Consider the following 15,881-nt stretch of genomic DNA (forward strand, 5'->3'; position numbering starts at 1 on the left):
AGATTGTACACCTGTTTTAACGTTGGATATGAAAGGAAATTAGACAATATTATCCAAAATGATTCCGTTTCATGATTGCTAAATTAGTGTTGGTCAACATTTACGATTGGCATACTGTTGTTTGTAATTTAGCCGTTGAAATACAGGTGCTAACCCAACATGTTAGAATTGCCAGTGAAGAAAAGTAAAGTTACCTTCAGGCTTTAGGAACCTCTCTTGCCAATGCTAAGAACTGCTTCAATTTTAGAAAAAGAAACTTCTGATTATCTTTGACACGTTTTAAAGGATTAGGAAAAAGATGAAAAGCAGCTTACGGCCATACCTCTCTGGTTCCGCCCGATCTCGTCTGATCTCGGAAGCTAAGCAGAGCAGGGCCTGGTTAGTACCTGGATGGAAGACCGCCTGGGAATCCCAGGTGCCGTAAGCTTTTTAACTTCTCTCTCTGAAAGCCGCCCAGCGCCGTAGATTGTACACCTACACAATTGTAAAAAAAAATTCACATTGTAGAAGAGATGCAATAGGAAGAAGATGAAAGGTGGCTTACGTCCATACCATCGTCAGGCCATTTGAGGTGGCGGGGACTGCAATGGCCATTCACCGATTGGCTGGGACTCCTGGGCGGGTCTTCTCTAGTCCATCCAATTTTCGGCATGGGATGTCACAGCCTTCTTTGCATACCCTTATTTAACCCACACAAAGATGCCAACGGCAGGCGTGTCATAATTCATTGACGCATTATAAAGGATTAGGAAAAAGATAAAAAGCAGCTTACGGCCATACCTCTCTGGTTCCGCCCGATCTCGTCTGATCTCGGAAGCTAAGCAGAGCAGGGCCTGGTTAGTACCTGGATGGAAGACCGCCTGGGAATCCCAGGTGCCGTAAGCTTTTTCACTTCTCTCTCCGAAAGCCGCCGAGCGCCGCAGATTGTACACCTGTTTTAACGTTGGATATGAAAGGAAATTAGACAATATTATCCAAAATGATTCCGTTTCATGATTGCTAAATTAGTGTTGGTCAACATTTACGATTGGCATACTGTTGTTTGTAATTTAGCCGTTGAAATACAGGTGCTAACCCAACATGTTAGAATTGCCAGTGAAGAAAAGTAAAGTTACCTTCAGGCTTTAGGAACCTCTCTTGCCAATGCTAAGAACTGCTTCAATTTTAGAAAAAGAAACTTCTGATTATCTTTGACACGTTTTAAAGGATTAGGAAAAAGATGAAAAGCAGCTTACGTCCATACCTCTCTGGTTCCGCCCGATCTCGTCTGTTCTCGGAAGCTAAGCAGAGCAGGGCCTGGTTAGTACCTGGATGGAAGACCGCCTGGGAATCCCAGGTGCCGTAAGCTTTTTCACTTCTCTCTCTGAAAGCCGCCCAGCGCCGTAAATTGTACACCTACACAATTGTAAAAAAAAATTCACATTGTAGAAGAGATGCAATAGGAAGAAGATGAAAGGTGGCTTACGTCCGTACCATCGTCAGGCCATTTGAGATGGCGGGGACTGCAATGGCCATTCACCGATTGGCTGGGACCCCTGGGCGGGTCTTCTCTAGTCCATCCAATTTTCGGCATGGGATGTCACAGCCTTCTTTGCATACCCTTATTTAACCCACACAAAGATGCCAACGGCAGGCGTGTCATAATTCATTGACGCATTATAAAGGATTAGGAAAAAGATAAAAAGCAGCTTACGGCCATACCTCTCTGGTTCCGCCCGATCTCGTCTGATCTCGGAAGCTAAGCAGAGCAGGGCCTGGTTAGTACCTGGATGGAAGACCGCCTGGGAATCCCAGGTGCCGTAAGCTTTTTCACTTCTCTCTCCGAAAGCCGCCGAGCGCCGCAGATTGTACACCTGTTTTAACGTTGGATATGAAAGGAAATTAGACAATATTATCCAAAATGATTCCGTTTCATGATTGCTAAATTAGTGTTGGTCAACATTTACCATTGGCATACTGTTGTTTGTAATTTAGCCGTTGAAATACAGGTGCTAACCCAACATGTTAGAATTGCCAGTGAAGAAAAGTAAAGTTACCTTCAGGCTTTAGGAACCTCTCTTGCCAATGCTAAGAACTGCTTCAATTTTAGAAAAAGAAACTTCTGATTATCTTTGACACGTTTTAAAGGATTAGGAAAAAGATGAAAAGCAGCTTACGGCCATACCTCTCTGGTTCCGCCCGATCTCGTCTGATCTCGGAAGCTAAGCAGAGCAGGGCCTGGTTAGTACCTGGATGGAAGACCGCCTGGGAATCCCAGGTGCCGTAAGCTTTTTCACTTCTCTCTCCGAAAGCCGCCGAGCGCCGCAATTGTACACCTGTTTTAACGTTGGATATGAAAGGAAATTAGACAATATTATCCAAAATGATTCCGTTTCATGATTGCTAAATTAGTGTTGGTCAACATTTACGATTGGCATACTGTTGTTTGTAATTTAGCCGTTGAAATACAGGTGCTAACCCAACATGTTAGAATTGCCAGTGAAGAAAAGTAAAGTTACCTTCAGGCTTTAGGAACCTCTCTTGCCAATGCTAAGAACTGCTTCAATTTTAGAAAAAGAAACTTCTGATTATCTTTGACACGTTTTAAAGGATTAGGAAAAAGATGAAAAGCAGCTTACGTCCATACCTCTCTGGTTCCGCCCGATCTCGTCTGTTCTCGGAAGCTAAGCAGAGCAGGGCCTGGTTAGTACCTGGATGGAAGACCGCCTGGGAATCCCAGGTGCCGTAAGCTTTTTCACTTCTCTCTCTGAAAGCCGCCCAGCGCCGTAAATTGTACACCTACACAATTGTAAAAAAAAATTCACATTGTAGAAGAGATGCAATAGGAAGAAGATGAAAGGTGGCTTACGTCCATACCATCGTCAGGCCATTTGAGGTGGCGGGGACTGCAATGGCCATTCACCGATTGGCTGGGACTCCTGGGCGGGTCTTCTCTAGTCCATCCAATTTTCGGCATGGGATGTCACAGCCTTCTTTGCATACCCTTATTTAACCCACACAAAGATGCCAACGGCAGGCGTGTCATAATTCATTGACGCATTATAAAGGATTAGGAAAAAGATAAAAAGCAGCTTACGGCCATACCTCTCTGGTTCCGCCCGATCTCGTCTGATCTCGGAAGCTAAGCAGAGCAGGGCCTGGTTAGTACCTGTATGGAAGACCGCCTGGGAATCTCAGGTGCCGTAAGCTTTTTCACTTCTCTCTCCGAAAGCCGCCGAGCGCCGCAGATTGTACACCTGTTTTAACGTTGGATATGAAAGGAAATTAGACAATATTATCCAAAATGATTCCGTTTCATGATTGCTAAATTAGTGTTGGTCAACATTTACGATTGGCATACTGTTGTTTGTAATTTAGCCGTTGAAATACAGGTGCTAACCCAACATGTTAGAATTGCCAGTGAAGAAAAGTAAAGTTACCTTCAGGCTTTAGGAACCTCTCTTGCCAATGCTAAGAACTGCTTCAATTTTAGAAAAAGAAACTTCTGATTATCTTTGACACGTTTTAAAGGATTAGGAAAAAGATGAAAAGCAGCTTACGGCCATACCTCTCTGGTTCCGCCCGATCTCGTCTGATCTCGGAAGCTAAGCAGAGCAGGGCCTGGTTAGTACCTGGATGGAAGACCGCCTGGGAATCCCAGGTGCCGTAAGCTTTTTCACTTCTCTCTCTGAAAGCCGCCCAGCGCCGTAGATTGTACACCTACACAATTGTAAAAAAAAATTCACATTGTAGAAGAGATGCAATAGGAAGAAGATGAAAGGTGGCTTACGTCCATACCATCGTCAGGCCATTTGAGGTGGCGGGGACTGCAATGGCCATTCACCGATTGGCTGGGACTCCTGGGCGGGTCTTCTCTAGTCCATCCAATTTTCGGCATGGGATGTCACAGCCTTCTTTGCATACCCTTATTTAACCCACACAAAGATGCCAACGGCAGGCGTGTCATAATTCATTGACGCATTATAAAGGATTAGGAAAAAGATAAAAAGCAGCTTACGGCCATACCTCTCTGGTTCCGCCCGATCTCGTCTGATCTCGGAAGCTAAGCAGAGCAGGGCCTGGTTAGTACCTGGATGGAAGACCGCCTGGGAATCCCAGGTGCCGTAAGCTTTTTCACTTCTCTCTCCGAAAGCCGCCGAGCGCCGCAGATTGTACACCTGTTTTAACGTTGGATATGAAAGGAAATTAGACAATATTATCCAAAATGATTCCGTTTCATGATTGCTAAATTAGTGTTGGTCAACATTTACCATTGGCATACTGTTGTTTGTAATTTAGCCGTTGAAATACAGGTGCTAACCCAACATGTTAGAATTGCCAGTGAAGAAAAGTAAAGTTACCTTCAGGCTTTAGGAACCTCTCTTGCCAATGCTAAGAACTGCTTCAATTTTAGAAAAAGAAACTTCTGATTATCTTTGACACGTTTTAAAGGATTAGGAAAAAGATGAAAAGCAGCTTACGTCCATACCTCTCTGGTTCCGCCCGATCTCGTCTGATCTCGGAAGCTAAGCAGAGCAGGGCCTGGTTAGTACCTGGATGGAAGACCGCCTGGGAATCCCAGGTGCCGTAAGCTTTTTCACTTCTCTCTCTGAAAGCCGCCCAGCGCCGTAGATTGTACACCTACACAATTGTAAAAAAAAATTCACATTGTAGAAGAGATGCAATAGGAAGAAGATGAAAGGTGGCTTACGTCCATACCATCGTCAGGCCATTTGAGGTGGCGGGGACTGCAATGGCCATTCACCGATTGGCTGGGACTCCTGGGCGGGTCTTCTCTAGTCCATCCAATTTTCGGCATGGGATGTCACAGCCTTCTTTGCATACCCTTATTTAACCCACACAAAGATGCCAACGGCAGGCGTGTCATAATTCATTGACGCATTATAAAGGATTAGGAAAAAGATAAAAAGCAGCTTACGGCCATACCTCTCTGGTTCCGCCCGATCTCGTCTGATCTCGGAAGCTAAGCAGAGCAGGGCCTGGTTAGTACCTGGATGGAAGACCGCCTGGGAATCCCAGGTGCCGTAAGCTTTTTCACTTCTCTCTCCGAAAGCCGCCGAGCGCCGCAGATTGTACACCTACAAATTACAAAAAGTATATCACATTGTTGAAGAGATGCATGTTTAGTGTTGTTTTAACGTTGGATATGAAAGGCAATTAGACAATATTATCCAAAATGATTCCGTTTCATGGTTGCTAAATTAGTGTTGATCAACATTTAACAATTGGCATACTTTTGTTTGTAATTTAGCCGTTGAAATACAGGTGCTAACCCAACATGTTAGAATTGCCAGTGAAGAAAAGTAAAGTTACCTTCAGGTTTTAGAAACCTCTCTTGCCAATCCTAAGAACTGCTTCAATTTTAGAAAAAGAAACTCTTCTGATTATCTTTGACGCATTATAAAGGATTAGGAAAAAGATAAAAAGCAGCTTACGGCCATACCTCTCTGGTTCCGCCCGATCTCGTCTGATCTCGGAAGCTAAGCAGAGCAGGGCCTGGTTAGTACCTGGATGGAAGACCGCCTGGGAATCCCAGGTGCCGTAAGCTTTTTCACTTCTCTCTCTGAAAGCCGCCCAGCGCCGTAGCTTGTACACCTACACAATTGTAAAAAGTTTATCACATTGTAGAAGAGATGCAATAGGAAGAAGATGAAAGGTGGCTTACGTCCATACCATCATCAGGCCATTTGAGGTGGCGGGGACTGCAATGGCCATCCACCGATTGGCTGGGACTCCTGGGCGGGTCTTCTCTAGTCCATCCAATTTTCGCCATAGGATGTCACAGCCTTCTTTGCATACCCTTATTTAACCCACACAAAGATGCCAACGGCAGGCGTGACATAATTTTTTGACGCATTATAAAGGATTAGGAAAAAGATAAAAAGCAGCTTACGGCCATACCTCTCTGGTTCCGCCCGATCTCGTCTGATCTCGGATGCTAAGCAGAGCAGGGCCTGGTTAGTACCTGGATGGAAGACCGCCTGGGAATCCCAGGTGCCGTAAGCTTTTTCACTTCTCTCACCGAAAGCCGCCGAGCGCCGCAGATTGTACACCTACAAATTACAAAAAGTATATCACATTGTTGAAGAGATGCATGTTTAGTGTTGTTTTAACGTTGGATATGAAAGGAAATTAGACAATATTATCCAAAATGATTCCGTTTCATGATTGCTAAATTAGTGTTGATCAACATTTTACGATTGGCATACTATTGTTTGTAATTTAGCCGTTGAAATACAGGTGCTAACCAAACATGTTAGATTTACCAGTGAAGAAAAGTAAAGTTCCCTTCAGGTTTTAGGAACCTCTCTTGCCAATGCTAAGAACTGCTTCAATTTTAGAAAAAGAAACTTCTGATTATCTTTGACACGTTTTAAAGGATTAGGAAAAAGATAAAAAGCAGCTTACAGCCATACCTCTCTGGTTCCGCCCGATCTCGTCTGATCTTGGAAGCTAAGCAGAGCGGGGCCTGGTTAGTACCTGGATGGAAGACCGCCTGGGAATCCCAGGTGCCGTAAGCTTTTTCACTTCTCTCACCGAAAGCCGCCGAGCGCCGCAGATTGTACACCTACAAATTACAAAAAGTATATCACATTGTTGAAGAGATGCATGTTTAGTGTTGTTTTAACGTTGGATATGAAAGGCAATTAGACAATATTATCCAAAATGATTCCGTTTCATGGTTGCTAAATTAGTGTTGATCAACATTTAACAATTGGCATACTTTTGTTTGTAATTTAGCCGTTGAAATACAGGTGCTAACCCAACATGTTAGAATTGCCAGTGAAGAAAAGTAAAGTTACCTTCAGGTTTTAGAAACCTCTCTTGCCAATGCTAAGAACTGCTTCAATTTTAGAAAAAGAAACTTCTGATTATCTTTGACACGTTTTAAAGGATTAGGAAAAAGATGAAAAGCAGCTTACGGCCATACCTCTCTGGTTCCGCCCGATCTCGTCTGATCTCGGAAGCTAAGCAGAGCAGGGCCTGGTTAGTACCTGGATGGAAGACCGCCTGGGAATCCCAGGTGCCGTAAGCTTTTTAACTTCTCTCTCTGAAAGCCGCCCAGCGCCGTAGATTGTACACCTACACAATTGTAAAAAAAAATTCACATTGTAGAAGAGATGCAATAGGAAGAAGATGAAAGGTGGCTTACGTCCATACCATCGTCAGGCCATTTGAGGTGGCGGGGACTGCAATGGCCATTCACCGATTGGCTGGGACTCCTGGGCGGGTCTTCTCTAGTCCATCCAATTTTCGGCATGGGATGTCACAGCCTTCTTTGCATACCCTTATTTAACCCACACAAAGATGCCAACGGCAGGCGTGTCATAATTCATTGACGCATTATAAAGGATTAGGAAAAAGATAAAAAGCAGCTTACGGCCATACCTCTCTGGTTCCGCCCGATCTCGTCTGATCTCGGAAGCTAAGCAGAGCAGGGCCTGGTTAGTACCTGGATGGAAGACCGCCTGGGAATCCCAGGTGCCGTAAGCTTTTTCACTTCTCTCTCCGAAAGCCGCCGAGCGCCGCAGATTGTACACCTGTTTTAACGTTGGATATGAAAGGAAATTAGACAATATTATCCAAAATGATTCCGTTTCATGATTGCTAAATTAGTGTTGGTCAACATTTACCATTGGCATACTGTTGTTTGTAATTTAGCCGTTGAAATACAGGTGCTAACCCAACATGTTAGAATTGCCAGTGAAGAAAAGTAAAGTTACCTTCAGGCTTTAGGAACCTCTCTTGCCAATGCTAAGAACTGCTTCAATTTTAGAAAAAGAAACTTCTGATTATCTTTGACACGTTTTAAAGGATTAGGAAAAAGATGAAAAGCAGCTTACGGCCATACCTCTCTGGTTCCGCCCGATCTCGTCTGATCTCGGAAGCTAAGCAGAGCAGGGCCTGGTTAGTACCTGGATGGAAGACCGCCTGGGAATCCCAGGTGCCGTAAGCTTTTTCACTTCTCTCTCCGAAAGCCGCCGAGCGCCGCAGATTGTACACCTGTTTTAACGTTGGATATGAAAGGAAATTAGACAATATTATCCAAAATGATTCCGTTTCATGATTGCTAAATTAGTGTTGGTCAACATTTACGATTGGCATACTGTTGTTTGTAATTTAGCCGTTGAAATACAGGTGCTAACCCAACATGTTAGAATTGCCAGTGAAGAAAAGTAAAGTTACCTTCAGGCTTTAGGAACCTCTCTTGCCAATGCTAAGAACTGCTTCAATTTTAGAAAAAGAAACTTCTGATTATCTTTGACACGTTTTAAAGGATTAGGAAAAAGATGAAAAGCAGCTTACGGCCATACCTCTCTGGTTCCGCCCGATCTCGTCTGATCTCGGAAGCTAAGCAGAGCAGGGCCTGGTTAGTACCTGGATGGAAGACCGCCTGGGAATCCCAGGTGCCGTAAGCTTTTTCACTTCTCTCTCTGAAAGCCGCCCAGCGCCGTAGCTTGTACACCTACACAATTGTAAAAAGTTTATCACATTGTAGAAGAGATGCAATAGGAAGAAGATGAAAGGTGGCTTACGTCCATACCATCATCAGGCCATTTAAGGTGGCGGGGACTGCAATGGCCATCCACCGATTGGCTGGGACTCCTGGGCGGGTCTTCTCTAGTCCATCCAATTTTCGCCATAGGATGTCACAGCCTTCTTTGCATACCCTTATTTAACCCACACAAAGATGCCAACGGCAGGCGTGACATAATTTTTTGACGCATTATAAAGGATTAGGAAAAAGATAAAAAGCAGCTTACGGCCATACCTCTCTGGTTCCGCCCGATCTCGTCTGATCTCGGATGCTAAGCAGAGCAGGGCCTGGTTAGTACCTGGATGGAAGACCGCCTGGGAATCCCAGGTGCCGTAAGCTTTTTCACTTCTCTCACCGAAAGCCGCCGAGCGCCGCAGATTGTACACCTACAAATTACAAAAAGTATATCACATTGTTGAAGAGATGCATGTTTAGTGTTGTTTTAACGTTGGATATGAAAGGCAATTAGACAATATTATCCAAAATGATTCCGTTTCATGGTTGCTAAATTAGTGTTGATCAACATTTAACAATTGGCATACTTTTGTTTGTAATTTAGCCGTTGAAATACAGGTGCTAACCCAACATGTTAGAATTGCCAGTGAAGAAAAGTAAAGTTACCTTCAGGTTTTAGAAACCTCTCTTGCCAATCCTAAGAACTGCTTCAATTTTAGAAAAAGAAACTCTTCTGATTATCTTTGACGCATTATAAAGGATTAGGAAAAAGATAAAAAGCAGCTTACGGCCATACCTCTCTGGTTCCGCCCGATCTCGTCTGATCTCGGAAGCTAAGCAGAGCAGGGCCTGGTTAGTACCTGGATGGAAGACCGCCTGGGAATCCCAGGTGCCGTAAGCTTTTTCACTTCTCTCTCTGAAAGCCGCCCAGCGCCGTAGCTTGTACACCTACACAATTGTAAAAAGTTGATCACATTGTAGAAGAGATGCAATAGGAAGAAGATGAAAGGTGGCTTACGTCCATACCATCATCAGGCCATTTGAGGTGGCGGGGACTGCAATGGCCATCCACCGATTGGCTGGGACTCCTGGGCGGGTCTTCTCTAGTCCATCCAATTTTCGCCATAGGATGTCACAGCCTTCTTTGCATACCCTTATTTAACCCACACAAAGATGCCAACGGCAGGCGTGACATAATTTTTTGACGCATTATAAAGGATTAGGAAAAAGATAAAAAGCAGCTTACGGCCATACCTCTCTGGTTCCGCCCGATCTCGTCTGATCTCGGATGCTAAGCAGAGCAGGGCCTGGTTAGTACCTGGATGGAAGACCGCCTGGGAATCCCAGGTGCCGTAAGCTTTTTCACTTCTCTCACCGAAAGCCGCCGAGCGCCGCAGATTGTACACCTACAAATTACAAAAAGTATATCACATTGTTGAAGAGATGCATGTTTAGTGTTGTTTTAACGTTGGATATGAAAGGAAATTAGACAATATTATCCAAAATGATTCCGTTTCATGATTGCTAAATTAGTGTTGATCAACATTTTACGATTGGCATACTATTGTTTGTAATTTAGCCGTTGAAATACAGGTGCTAACCAAACATGTTAGATTTACCAGTGAAGAAAAGTAAAGTTCCCTTCAGGTTTTAGGAACCTCTCTTGCCAATGCTAAGAACTGCTTCAATTTTAGAAAAAGAAACTTCTGATTATCTTTGACACGTTTTAAAGGATTAGGAAAAAGATAAAAAGCAGCTTACAGCCATACCTCTCTGGTTCCGCCCGATCTCGTCTGATCTTGGAAGCTAAGCAGAGCGGGGCCTGGTTAGTACCTGGATGGAAGACCGCCTGGGAATCCCAGGTGCCGTAAGCTTTTTCACTTCTCTCACCGAAAGCCGCCGAGCGCCGCAGATTGTACACCTACAAATTACAAAAAGTATATCACATTGTTGAAGAGATGCATGTTTAGTGTTGTTTTAACGTTGGATATGAAAGGCAATTAGACAATATTATCCAAAATGATTCCGTTTCATGGTTGCTAAATTAGTGTTGATCAACATTTAACAATTGGCATACTTTTGTTTGTAATTTAGCCGTTGAAATACAGGTGCTAACCCAACATGTTAGAATTGCCAGTGAAGAAAAGTAAAGTTACCTTCAGGTTTTAGAAACCTCTCTTGCCAATGCTAAGAACTGCTTCAATTTTAGAAAAAGAAACTTCTGATTATCTTTGACACGTTTTAAAGGATTAGGAAAAAGATGAAAAGCAGCTTACGGCCATACCTCTCTGGTTCCGCCCGATCTCGTCTGATCTCGGAAGCTAAGCAGAGCAGGGCCTGGTTAGTACCTGGATGGAAGACCGCCTGGGAATCCCAGGTGCCGTACGCTTTTTAACTTCTCTCTCTGAAAGCCGCCCAGCGCCGTAGATTGTACACCTACACAATTGTAAAAAAAAATTCACATTGTAGAAGAGATGCAATAGGAAGAAGATGAAAGGTGGCTTACGTCCATACCATCGTCAGGCCATTTGAGGTGGCGGGGACTGCAATGGCCATTCACCGATTGGCTGGGACTCCTGGGCGGGTCTTCTCTAGTCCATCCAATTTTCGGCATGGGATGTCACAGCCTTCTTTGCATACCCTTATTTAACCCACACAAAGATGCCAACGGCAGGCGTGTCATAATTCATTGACGCATTATAAAGGATTAGGAAAAAGATAAAAAGCAGCTTACGGCCATACCTCTCTGGTTCCGCCCGATCTCGTCTGATCTCGGAAGCTAAGCAGAGCAGGGCCTGGTTAGTACCTGGATGGAAGACCGCCTGGGAATCCCAGGTGCCGTAAGCTTTTTCACTTCTCTCTCCGAAAGCCGCCGAGCGCCGCAGATTGTACACCTGTTTTAACGTTGGATATGAAAGGCAATTAGACAATATTATCCAAAATGATTCCGTTTCATGGTTGCTAAATTAGTGTTGATCAACATTTAACAATTGGCATACTTTTGTTTGTAATTTAGCCGTTGAAATACAGGTGCTAACCAAACATGTTAGATTTACCAGTGAAGAAAAGTAAAGTTCCCTTCAGGTTTTAGGAACCTCTCTTGCCAATGCTAAGAACTGCTTCAATTTTAGAAAAAGAAACTTCTGATTATCTTTGAAACGTTTTAAAGGATTAGGAAAAAGATAAAAAGCAGCTTACAGCCATACCTCTCTGGTTCCGCCCGATCTCGTCTGATCTTGGAAGCTAAGCAGAGCGGGGCCTGGTTAGTACCTGGATGGAAGACCGCCTGGGAATCCCAGGTGCCGTAAGCTTTTTCACTTCTCTCACCGAAAGCCGCCGAGCGCCGCAGATTGTACACCTACAAATTACAAAAAGTATATCACATTGTTGAAGAGATGCATGTTTAGTGTTGTTTTAACGTTGGATATGAAAGGCAATTAGACAATATTATCCAAAATGATTCCGTTTCATGGTTGCTAAATTAGTGTTGATCAACATTTAACAATTGGCATACTTTTGTTTGTAATTTAGCCGTTGAAATACAGGTGCTAACCCAACATGTTAGAATTGCCAGTGAAGAAAAGTAAAGTTACCTTCAGGTTTTAGAAACCTCTCTTGCCAATGCTAAGAACTGCTTCAATTTTAGAAAAAGAAACTTCTGATTATCTTTGACACGTTTTAAAGGATTAGGAAAAAGATGAAAAGCAGCTTACGGCCATACCTCTCTGGTTCCGCCCGATCTCGTCTGATCTCGGAAGCTAAGCAGAGCAGGGCCTGGTTAGTACCTGGATGGAAGACCGCCTGGGAATCCCAGGTGCCGTAAGCTTTTTAACTTCTCTCTCTGAAAGCCGCCCAGCGCCGTAGATTGTACACCTACACAATTGTAAAAAAAAATTCACATTGTAGAAGAGATGCAATAGGAAGAAGATGAAAGGTGGCTTACGTCCATACCATCGTCAGGCCATTTGAGGTGGCGGGGACTGCAATGGCCATTCACCGATTGGCTGGGACTCCTGGGCGGGTCTTCTCTAGTCCATCCAATTTTCGGCATGGGATGTCACAGCCTTCTTTGCATACCCTTATTTAACCCACACAAAGATGCCAACGGCAGGCGTGTCATAATTCATTGACGCATTATAAAGGATTAGGAAAAAGATAAAAAGCAGCTTACGGCCATACCTCTCTGGTTCCGCCCGATCTCGTCTGATCTCGGAAGCTAAGCAGAGCAGGTCCTGGTTAGTACCTGGATGGAAGACCGCCTGGGAATCCCAGGTGCCGTAAGCTTTTTCACTTCTCTCTCCGAAAGCCGCCGAGCGCCGCAGATTGTACACCTGTTTTAACGTTGGATATGAAAGGAAATTAGACAATATTATCCAAAATGATTCCGTTTCATGATTGCTAAATTAGTGTTGGTCAACATTTACCATTGGCATACTGTTGTTTGTAATTTAGCCGTTGAAATACAGGTGCTAACCCAACATGTTAGAATTGCCAGTGAAGAAAAGTAAAGTTACCTTCAGGCTTTAGGAACCTCTCTTGCCAATGCTAAGAACTGCTTCAATTTTAGAAAAAGAAACTTCTGATTATCTTTGACACGTTTTAAAGGATTAGGAAAAAGATGAAAAGCAGCTTACGGCCATACCTCTCTGGTTCCGCCCGATCTCGTCTGATCTCGGAAGCTAAGCAGAGCAGGGCCTGGTTAGTACCTGGATGGAAGACCGCCTGGGAATCCCAGGTGCCGTAAGCTTTTTCACTTCTCTCTCTGAAAGCCGCCCAGCGCCGTAGCTTGTACACCTACACAATTGTAAAAAGTTTATCACATTGTAGAAGAGATGCAATAGGAAGAAGATGAAAGGTGGCTTACGTCCATACCATCATCAGGCCATTTGAGGTGGCGGGGACTGCAATGGCCATCCACCGATTGGCTGGGACTCCTGGGCGGGTCTTCTCTAGTCCATCCAATTTTCGCCATAGGATGTCACAGCCTTCTTTGCATACCCTTATTTAACCCACACAAAGATGCCAACGGCAGGCGTGACATAATTTTTTGACGCATTATAAAGGATTAGGAAAAAGATAAAAAGCAGCTTACGGCCATACCTCTCTGGTTCCGCCCGATCTCGTCTGATCTCGGATGCTAAGCAGAGCAGGGCCTGGTTAGTACCTGGATGGAAGACCGCCTGGGAATCCCAGGTGCCGTAAGCTTTTTCACTTCTCTCACCGAAAGCCGCCGAGCGCCGCAGATTGTACACCTACAAATTACAAAAAGTATATCACATTGTTGAAGAGATGCATGTTTAGTGTTGTTTTAACGTTGGATATGAAAGGAAATTAGACAATATTATCCAAAATGATTCCGTTTCATGATTGCTAAATTAGTGTTGATCAACATTTTACGATTGGCATACTATTGTTTGTAATTTAGCCGTTAAAATACAGGTGCTAACCAAACATGTTAGATTTACCAGTGAAGAAAAGTAAAGTTCCCTTCAGGTTTTAGGAACCTCTCTTGCCAATGCTAAGAACTGCTTCAATTTTAGAAAAAGAAACTTCTGATTATCTTTGACACGTTTTAAAGGATTAGGAAAAAGATAAAAAGCAGCTTACAGCCATACCTCTCTGGTTCCGCCCGATCTCGTCTGATCTTGGAAGCTAAGCAGAGCGGGGCCTGGTTAGTACCTGGATGGAAGACCGCCTGGGAATCCCAGGTGCCGTAAGCTTTTTCACTTCTCTCACCGAAAGCCGCCGAGCGCCGCAGATTGTACACCTACAAATTACAAAAAGTATATCACATTGTTGAAGAGATGCATGTTTAGTGTTGTTTTAACGTTGGATATGAAAGGCAATTAGACAATATTATCCAAAATGATTCCGTTTCATGGTTGCTAAATTAGTGTTGATCAACATTTAACAATTGGCATACTTTTGTTTGTAATTTAGCCGTTGAAATACAGGTGCTAACCCAACATGTTAGAATTGCCAGTGAAGAAAAGTAAAGTTACCTTCAGGTTTTAGAAACCTCTCTTGCCAATGCTAAGAACTGCTTCAATTTTAGAAAAAGAAACTTCTGATTATCTTTGACACGTTTTAAAGGATTAGGAAAAAGATGAAAAGCAGCTTACGGCCATACCTCTCTGGTTCCGCCCGATCTCGTCTGATCTCGGAAGCTAAGCAGAGCAGGGCCTGGTTAGTACCTGGATGGAAGACCGCCTGGGAATCCCAGGTGCCGTAAGCTTTTTAACTTCTCTCTCTGAAAGCCGCCCAGCGCCGTAGATTGTACACCTACACAATTGTAAAAAAAAATTCACATTGTAGAAGAGATGCAATAGGAAGAAGATGAAAGGTGGCTTACGTCCATACCATCGTCAGGCCATTTGAGGTGGCGGGGACTGCAATGGCCATTCACCGATTGGCTGGGACTCCTGGGCGGGTCTTCTCTAGTCCATCCAATTTTCGGCATGGGATGTCACAGCCTTCTTTGCATACCCTTATTTAACCCACACAAAGATGCCAACGGCAGGCGTGTCATAATTCATTGACGCATTATAAAGGATTAGGAAAAAGATAAAAAGCAGCTTACGGCCATACCTCTCTGGTTCCGCCCGATCTCGTCTGATCTCGGAAGCTAAGCAGAGCAGGGCCTGGTTAGTACCTGGATGGAAGACCGCCTGGGAATCCCAGGTGCCGTAAGCTTTTTCACTTCTCTCTCCGAAAGCCGCCGAGCGCCGCAGATTGTACACCTGTTTTAACGTTGGATATGAAAGGAAATTAGACAATATTATCCAAAATGATTCCGTTTCATGATTGCTAAATTAGTGTTGGTCAACATTTACCATTGGCATACTGTTGTTTGTAATTTAGCCGTTGAAATACAGGTGCTAACCCAACATGTTAGAATTGCCAGTGAAGAAAAGTAAAGTTACCTTCAGGCTTTAGGAACCTCTCTTGCCAATGCTAAGAACTGCTTCAATTTTAGAAAAAGAAACTTCTGATTATCTTTGACACGTTTTAAAGGATTAGGAAAAAGATGAAAAGCAGCTTACGGCCATACCTCTCTGGTTCCGCCCGATCTCGTCTGATCTCGGAAGCTAAGCAGAGCAGGGCCTGGTTAGTACCTGGATGGAAGACCGCCTGGGAATCCCAGGTGCCGTAAGCTTTTTCACTTCTCTCTCCGAAAGCCGCCGAGCGCCGCAGATTGTACACCTGTTTTAACGTTGGATATGAAAGGAAATTAGACAATATTATCCAAAATGATTCCGTTTCATGATTGCTAAATTAGTGTTGGTCAACATTTACGATTGGCATACTGTTGTTTGTAATTTAGCCGTTGAAATACAGGTGCTAACCCAACATGTTAGAATTGCCAGTGAAGAAAAGTAAAGTTACC

General features: G+C 43.9%; 33 non-coding genes across 33 annotated transcripts; all 33 read left to right on the forward strand.

The window, feature by feature from the left end:
* The first annotated feature begins 308 nt into the window (after window positions 1-308).
* LOC134121845 (5S ribosomal RNA) lies at window positions 309-427 on the forward strand. The gene has a single exon (XR_009953386.1). It is a non-coding gene; the product is annotated as a 5S ribosomal RNA (ribosomal RNA).
* Window positions 428-766: 339 nt separating this feature from the next.
* Window positions 767-885, forward strand: LOC134121856 (5S ribosomal RNA). The gene has a single exon (XR_009953397.1). It is a non-coding gene; the product is annotated as a 5S ribosomal RNA (ribosomal RNA).
* Window positions 886-1,229: 344 nt separating this feature from the next.
* LOC134122122 (5S ribosomal RNA) lies at window positions 1,230-1,348 on the forward strand. The gene has a single exon (XR_009953663.1). It is a non-coding gene; the product is annotated as a 5S ribosomal RNA (ribosomal RNA).
* Window positions 1,349-1,687: 339 nt separating this feature from the next.
* On the forward strand, window positions 1,688-1,806 carry LOC134121868 (5S ribosomal RNA). Its single transcript, XR_009953409.1, has one exon. It is a non-coding gene; the product is annotated as a 5S ribosomal RNA (ribosomal RNA).
* Window positions 1,807-2,150: 344 nt separating this feature from the next.
* Window positions 2,151-2,269, forward strand: LOC134121879 (5S ribosomal RNA). Its single transcript, XR_009953420.1, has one exon. It is a non-coding gene; the product is annotated as a 5S ribosomal RNA (ribosomal RNA).
* Window positions 2,270-2,612: 343 nt separating this feature from the next.
* LOC134122123 (5S ribosomal RNA) lies at window positions 2,613-2,731 on the forward strand. Its single transcript, XR_009953664.1, has one exon. It is a non-coding gene; the product is annotated as a 5S ribosomal RNA (ribosomal RNA).
* Window positions 2,732-3,070: 339 nt separating this feature from the next.
* LOC134121867 (5S ribosomal RNA) lies at window positions 3,071-3,189 on the forward strand. Its single transcript, XR_009953408.1, has one exon. It is a non-coding gene; the product is annotated as a 5S ribosomal RNA (ribosomal RNA).
* A 344-nt stretch (window positions 3,190-3,533) lies between these two features.
* Window positions 3,534-3,652, forward strand: LOC134121890 (5S ribosomal RNA). The gene has a single exon (XR_009953431.1). It is a non-coding gene; the product is annotated as a 5S ribosomal RNA (ribosomal RNA).
* Window positions 3,653-3,991: 339 nt separating this feature from the next.
* On the forward strand, window positions 3,992-4,110 carry LOC134121901 (5S ribosomal RNA). The gene has a single exon (XR_009953442.1). It is a non-coding gene; the product is annotated as a 5S ribosomal RNA (ribosomal RNA).
* A 344-nt stretch (window positions 4,111-4,454) lies between these two features.
* On the forward strand, window positions 4,455-4,573 carry LOC134121653 (5S ribosomal RNA). The gene has a single exon (XR_009953194.1). It is a non-coding gene; the product is annotated as a 5S ribosomal RNA (ribosomal RNA).
* A 339-nt stretch (window positions 4,574-4,912) lies between these two features.
* LOC134121912 (5S ribosomal RNA) lies at window positions 4,913-5,031 on the forward strand. Its single transcript, XR_009953453.1, has one exon. It is a non-coding gene; the product is annotated as a 5S ribosomal RNA (ribosomal RNA).
* Window positions 5,032-5,429: 398 nt separating this feature from the next.
* LOC134121924 (5S ribosomal RNA) lies at window positions 5,430-5,548 on the forward strand. The gene has a single exon (XR_009953465.1). It is a non-coding gene; the product is annotated as a 5S ribosomal RNA (ribosomal RNA).
* A 339-nt stretch (window positions 5,549-5,887) lies between these two features.
* Window positions 5,888-6,006, forward strand: LOC134121550 (5S ribosomal RNA). The gene has a single exon (XR_009953091.1). It is a non-coding gene; the product is annotated as a 5S ribosomal RNA (ribosomal RNA).
* Window positions 6,007-6,402: 396 nt separating this feature from the next.
* On the forward strand, window positions 6,403-6,521 carry LOC134122343 (5S ribosomal RNA). The gene has a single exon (XR_009953883.1). It is a non-coding gene; the product is annotated as a 5S ribosomal RNA (ribosomal RNA).
* A 396-nt stretch (window positions 6,522-6,917) lies between these two features.
* Window positions 6,918-7,036, forward strand: LOC134121935 (5S ribosomal RNA). Its single transcript, XR_009953476.1, has one exon. It is a non-coding gene; the product is annotated as a 5S ribosomal RNA (ribosomal RNA).
* Window positions 7,037-7,375: 339 nt separating this feature from the next.
* On the forward strand, window positions 7,376-7,494 carry LOC134121946 (5S ribosomal RNA). Its single transcript, XR_009953487.1, has one exon. It is a non-coding gene; the product is annotated as a 5S ribosomal RNA (ribosomal RNA).
* A 344-nt stretch (window positions 7,495-7,838) lies between these two features.
* LOC134121957 (5S ribosomal RNA) lies at window positions 7,839-7,957 on the forward strand. Its single transcript, XR_009953498.1, has one exon. It is a non-coding gene; the product is annotated as a 5S ribosomal RNA (ribosomal RNA).
* Window positions 7,958-8,301: 344 nt separating this feature from the next.
* On the forward strand, window positions 8,302-8,420 carry LOC134121968 (5S ribosomal RNA). The gene has a single exon (XR_009953509.1). It is a non-coding gene; the product is annotated as a 5S ribosomal RNA (ribosomal RNA).
* Window positions 8,421-8,759: 339 nt separating this feature from the next.
* LOC134121551 (5S ribosomal RNA) lies at window positions 8,760-8,878 on the forward strand. Its single transcript, XR_009953092.1, has one exon. It is a non-coding gene; the product is annotated as a 5S ribosomal RNA (ribosomal RNA).
* A 398-nt stretch (window positions 8,879-9,276) lies between these two features.
* Window positions 9,277-9,395, forward strand: LOC134121980 (5S ribosomal RNA). The gene has a single exon (XR_009953521.1). It is a non-coding gene; the product is annotated as a 5S ribosomal RNA (ribosomal RNA).
* A 339-nt stretch (window positions 9,396-9,734) lies between these two features.
* LOC134121552 (5S ribosomal RNA) lies at window positions 9,735-9,853 on the forward strand. The gene has a single exon (XR_009953093.1). It is a non-coding gene; the product is annotated as a 5S ribosomal RNA (ribosomal RNA).
* A 396-nt stretch (window positions 9,854-10,249) lies between these two features.
* On the forward strand, window positions 10,250-10,368 carry LOC134122344 (5S ribosomal RNA). The gene has a single exon (XR_009953884.1). It is a non-coding gene; the product is annotated as a 5S ribosomal RNA (ribosomal RNA).
* A 396-nt stretch (window positions 10,369-10,764) lies between these two features.
* LOC134121586 (5S ribosomal RNA) lies at window positions 10,765-10,883 on the forward strand. Its single transcript, XR_009953127.1, has one exon. It is a non-coding gene; the product is annotated as a 5S ribosomal RNA (ribosomal RNA).
* A 339-nt stretch (window positions 10,884-11,222) lies between these two features.
* LOC134121991 (5S ribosomal RNA) lies at window positions 11,223-11,341 on the forward strand. Its single transcript, XR_009953532.1, has one exon. It is a non-coding gene; the product is annotated as a 5S ribosomal RNA (ribosomal RNA).
* A 345-nt stretch (window positions 11,342-11,686) lies between these two features.
* On the forward strand, window positions 11,687-11,805 carry LOC134122345 (5S ribosomal RNA). The gene has a single exon (XR_009953885.1). It is a non-coding gene; the product is annotated as a 5S ribosomal RNA (ribosomal RNA).
* Window positions 11,806-12,201: 396 nt separating this feature from the next.
* On the forward strand, window positions 12,202-12,320 carry LOC134122002 (5S ribosomal RNA). The gene has a single exon (XR_009953543.1). It is a non-coding gene; the product is annotated as a 5S ribosomal RNA (ribosomal RNA).
* A 339-nt stretch (window positions 12,321-12,659) lies between these two features.
* LOC134121613 (5S ribosomal RNA) lies at window positions 12,660-12,778 on the forward strand. The gene has a single exon (XR_009953154.1). It is a non-coding gene; the product is annotated as a 5S ribosomal RNA (ribosomal RNA).
* A 344-nt stretch (window positions 12,779-13,122) lies between these two features.
* On the forward strand, window positions 13,123-13,241 carry LOC134122013 (5S ribosomal RNA). Its single transcript, XR_009953554.1, has one exon. It is a non-coding gene; the product is annotated as a 5S ribosomal RNA (ribosomal RNA).
* Window positions 13,242-13,580: 339 nt separating this feature from the next.
* On the forward strand, window positions 13,581-13,699 carry LOC134121553 (5S ribosomal RNA). The gene has a single exon (XR_009953094.1). It is a non-coding gene; the product is annotated as a 5S ribosomal RNA (ribosomal RNA).
* A 396-nt stretch (window positions 13,700-14,095) lies between these two features.
* Window positions 14,096-14,214, forward strand: LOC134122346 (5S ribosomal RNA). The gene has a single exon (XR_009953886.1). It is a non-coding gene; the product is annotated as a 5S ribosomal RNA (ribosomal RNA).
* A 396-nt stretch (window positions 14,215-14,610) lies between these two features.
* Window positions 14,611-14,729, forward strand: LOC134122024 (5S ribosomal RNA). The gene has a single exon (XR_009953565.1). It is a non-coding gene; the product is annotated as a 5S ribosomal RNA (ribosomal RNA).
* Window positions 14,730-15,068: 339 nt separating this feature from the next.
* On the forward strand, window positions 15,069-15,187 carry LOC134122035 (5S ribosomal RNA). Its single transcript, XR_009953576.1, has one exon. It is a non-coding gene; the product is annotated as a 5S ribosomal RNA (ribosomal RNA).
* Window positions 15,188-15,531: 344 nt separating this feature from the next.
* On the forward strand, window positions 15,532-15,650 carry LOC134122046 (5S ribosomal RNA). The gene has a single exon (XR_009953587.1). It is a non-coding gene; the product is annotated as a 5S ribosomal RNA (ribosomal RNA).
* Window positions 15,651-15,881: the final 231 nt, after the last annotated feature.

The sequence above is a fragment of the Pungitius pungitius genome, unplaced genomic scaffold (genome assembly GCF_949316345.1).
Source record: "Pungitius pungitius unplaced genomic scaffold, fPunPun2.1 scaffold_28, whole genome shotgun sequence".
Taxonomy (NCBI): Eukaryota; Metazoa; Chordata; class Actinopteri; order Perciformes; family Gasterosteidae; genus Pungitius; species Pungitius pungitius.